Raw genomic sequence first — 4,315 nt, forward strand, 5'->3', positions numbered from 1 at the left:
CTTGAACTCCTGACCTCAGGTGATCCACCAGCCTCTGCCTCCCAGAGTGTTGGGATTACAGGCATGAGCCACGGTGCCCGGCCTAAAAACCCTTTTTGTTAGAGGGGTCTGGCTATGCTACCCAGGCTGGCCTGAAACTCCTGGGCACAAGGGATCCTCTGGCCTCCCAAGCAGCTGGGACTACAGGCGTGTAACCCTGCAGCTGGTTCTTTCTTTGGCTTTTTGCTGCACTTAAAATAAAATTTTTAACTCACATAGCCTGCTCTGTGTTTTCAACCTGTTCAACCGCCATTCTTCTCCGTCACCCATGAAGCTCTCCTTGCACTTTCGCCCAATGGTGGTGTGCTCTTTCTCATCCCAGGGCTTTTGCAACTTGTTTGTTTGTTTGTTTGTTTTTGTTTTCAAGACGCGAGTCTCTGTCGCTCAGGCTGGAGTGCAGTGATGCGATCTTGGCTCACTGCAACCTCCGTCTCCCGGGTTCAAGTCTTCTGCCTCAGCCTCCTGAGTAGCTGAGACTACAGGCGTGCGGCACCACACCTAGCTAATTTTTGTATTTTTAGTGGATATGGGGTTTCACCATGTTGGCCAGCCTGGTTTCTAACTCCTGACTTCCGATCATCCGCCCTTCTCAGCCTTCCAAAGTGCTTGGATTACAAGCATGAGCCACTGCTCCCCGCAGCTTTCTGTTCCTGGTGCTCTTCCTCTAGCTTTTCACATATTGGGTTCGAACTCTTTTTTTTTTCTTTGAGATGGAGTCTCGCGCTGTCACCTAGGCTGGAGCGCAGTGGTGCGATCTCGGCCCACTGCAGCCTCCACTTCCTGGGTTCAAGTGATTCTCCTGCCTCAGCCTCCCAAGTAGCTGGGACTTCAGGCACGTGCCACCACGCCCAGCTTTTTAAAATTTTTTTAGTAGAGACGGGGTTTCACCATATTGGCCAGGCTAATCTTGAACTCTTTACCTTGTGATCCACCCACCTCGGCCTCCCAAAGTGCTGGGATTACAGGCATGAGTCACTGCGCCCAGCCGAGTTCGACCTCATTCTTAAGATCTCAATAGTACTGTCACCCAAAGAGATCTTCTGTACCCTCCTATCTTTCACTGTGTATTTCCTTCACAGAACTTAAATCAGAATCTTCTTTTTTTTTTTTTTTTTGAGACAGGGTCTCACTCTGTCAACCAGGCTGAGTGCAGTGGTGCAATTATGGCTTACAGCGGCCAATCTCCCAGGCCCAAGTGATTCTCCTGCCTCATCCTCCTGAGCATCTGGGACTACAGGCACACGCCACTACATGCGGCTAATTTTTAAAAAATCTTTTGTAGAGACAGAGTCTTGCCATGTTACTTAGGCCAGTCAGAATCTTTAATTACCTTGTTTACTTTCTAACTTGTTTATTGTCTGTTTTTCCCATTAGAATGTAATCCTTATGGCAGAGATAGTTATTTACAACTAAAATCCCTAAAGTTCAGCCCAATGTCTGGCTCATGGTAGACATCTGATAGATACTTATTGAATGAATGAATATTAGAATGGCAGGATATTCTGTCTGCCTGATGCTATGTGACTGGAAAATAAAGCTGGAAATACAGTTTAGGGTCTGCTATGCTAAGGATTTTGGAATTGATGCTATAAGCAAGAAATTTACCTATTTCAAATATTTGAGTATTCATGGTTTTTAATATTTGCAGATAGTCCCCATACTAGTTTTTGCTTATTTTTCCTTAGACTGACTTTAAACATAAATGTATACTGAAAGGAAAATCAATATTTTTCTACTACAAATTCAGATAAAAGCACAACTATTAAAAACTGTTTGCCCATCTATCATCTAAAATCATCTCAGGAACACATATAAAACTGGGAAATGGTAGGCCAGGCATGGTAGCTCACGCCTGTAATCCCAGCACTTTGGGAGGCCGAGGCGGGTGGATAGTTTGAGTTCAGGAGTTCAAGACCAGCCTGGGCAATATAGCAAGACCCATCTCTACAAAAAATTTTTAAAAAATTACTTGGGTGTGGTGGTGTGTGCCTATAGTCCTAGCTACTCTGGAGGTTGAGGTGGGAGGATTCCTTGAGCCTGGGAGGCGGGGTTGCAGTGAGCCAAAATCACACCACTGCATTCCGGCCTGCTCATTAGAGTGAGACTCTGTCTCAAAAAAAATTTTTTTTTAAACTCTGGGAAATGCTGCTAAAGGTAAAGATAGTTCAGTGATGGCTTAAGCAAGGGAGTATCACAGTCGTAAGTATTTTATAAAGAAATATGACAGTAGTGTGGAGGATGTTAAGAATGGAGGTGAAGACCAGCTAGGAAGCTATTATAGTGATTCAGTCTGGAGATGAGAAAGGACCAAACCTAAACTAAGGCAGTAAATATGGACAAAACATATTAGGAGGTAGGCCAGGCACAGTGGCTCACACCTGTAATCCCAGCACTTTGGGAGGCCGAGGTGGGCGGATCACCTGAGGTCAGGTGTTCGAGACCAGCCTGGCCAACATGGTGAAACCCCATCTCTACTAAAAATTTAAAAATTCGCCAGGTGTGGTAGTGGGTGCCTGTAATCCCAGCTACTTGGGAGGCTCAGGCAGGAGAATCTCTTGAACTCGAGAGGCAGAGGATGCAGTGAGCTGATACTGCACCATTGTACTGGGCGACAAGAGCAAAACTCCGTCTCAAAAAAAACAACTTATTAGGAGGTAGACTCAACAGTAGTGACTGATTAGATTATGGTAGAGAAGAGTTGAGGGCAGATCTGAGGTGTGTGGCTTAGGTAACAGCATAGATAATAATTCTAATAATAGATCATCCGGGCGTGGTGGCTCACACCTGTAATCCCAGCACTTTGGGAGGCCGAGGCAGTCGGATCACCTGAGGTCAGGAGCTCGAGACCAGCCTGGCCAACATGGTGAAACCTGGTCTCTAATAAAAATACAAAAATTAGCCGGGCGTAGTGGTGGGCGCCTGTAATCCCAGCTACTCGGGAGGCTGAGGCAGGAGAATCGCTTGAACCCAGGAGGCAGAGGTTGCAGTGAGCTGAGGTCACGCTATGGCACTCCAGCCTGGGGGACAAGAGCGAGACTTTGTCTCAATAATAATAATAATAATTTGAATAATAGATCTAGAGAGTCAAAGAGGAATCAGTAGGGAGAAATGTATTTTATTTTGGATATGTTTCAAAGGGCTTTTGTCATATTCAGGTGGTCATGTCCAGTATGTGGAAAGTAAATGTAAAAGCTTAAAACAGGTTGGGGAGGAAGAAATAGATTTGAGAGTCATGTGTATAGTGGAGTTCAAGCCACCATAATGGGTGAGATTGCCAGTGGGAGTAGGTAGAGTTGGGGAGAAAGGGCCAAGGACAAAGTCCAGGTTAAATGTCTGCAGAAAGGGAGGCAGGCTGCCTTGTGCAATCATTTCTACCACCCCAAAAATGCTAATAAAAATTCTTTTTTTTTTGAAGACGGAGTCTCGCCCTGATGTCCCAGGCTGAAGTGCAATCAATCTCGGTCTACTGCAACCTCCGCCTCCCAGGTTCAAGCGATTCTCCTGCTTCAGCCTCCCAAGTAGCTGGGATTACAGGCGCCCACCACCACGCCCAGTTAATTTTTTATTTTTTTTAGTAGAGATGGGGGTTTCACCACGTTGGCCAGGCTGGTCTCGAACTCCTGACCCCGTGATCCACCCACCTCGGCCTCCCAAAGTGCTGAGATTACAGGTGTGAGCCACTGCGCCCGGCCTAAAAATTCTTATTTAGTATACATGTAAAAGAACAGGGACGTTTTAGAGCTTCTCTAATATATAGGTCTCAAGAAAGAGTCAGTCTGGCTCACTAGACAAAAATCTATTTTTAATTGTATAAAATTATACATATAAAATACATAGAATGTACTAAGAAGATGAGTAAAATCTTTGACACCAGAAGTGGACAGATCAGGAAACAATTTTTCTCAAGTTATTTGGGATCTTACTGGTTGGTATTTGAGAAACATAATAAATCCAGGAGGTACGAGGACAATTCTTCCCACAACTCACACCCCTTAACCCATACTTCTTCCCAGAGAAGGGAGCACAGGAGAAACAGGAGTGTTGACGAGTGCCAGCTTATAAATATCAATACAAACAGACACACCTGGTATGTCTAGCTGTTTTTGCCTTTACTCCAACCCAACGTGTTTCATGGAATACAAAGATGGGGCTTCTATCCCAGCTCTCTTCTGATTAGTAAGAAAAAAAAAAAAAAAATGATAGGGCCTGCAGAATTCAAGGAAGCCCGTTTCAAGCACTAATAAAATTGTAGCTGGATTCCTTACCTCTTATCCAA

General features: G+C 44.9%; 1 long non-coding RNA gene and 1 pseudogene across 2 annotated transcripts in view; both read right to left on the bottom strand.

Annotated features, from left to right (window-relative positions):
- LOC105550294 overlaps positions 1-4,315 on the bottom strand; it is a 931,651-nt pseudogene that overhangs the window by 507,286 nt on the left and 420,050 nt on the right. The window lies entirely within an intron of this gene.
- Positions 3,821-4,315, bottom strand: part of LOC105550277 — a 1,106-nt gene continuing 611 nt past the window's right edge. The window contains exon 2 of the long non-coding RNA XR_001007680.1: positions 3,821-4,304. This is a non-coding gene — a long non-coding RNA (uncharacterized LOC105550277). The remainder of the gene's footprint in view (positions 4,305-4,315) is intronic.

Source organism: Mandrillus leucophaeus, unplaced genomic scaffold, assembly GCF_000951045.1.
Source record: "Mandrillus leucophaeus isolate KB7577 unplaced genomic scaffold, Mleu.le_1.0 Scaffold475, whole genome shotgun sequence".
In the NCBI taxonomy this organism is placed as follows: domain Eukaryota; kingdom Metazoa; phylum Chordata; class Mammalia; order Primates; family Cercopithecidae; genus Mandrillus; species Mandrillus leucophaeus.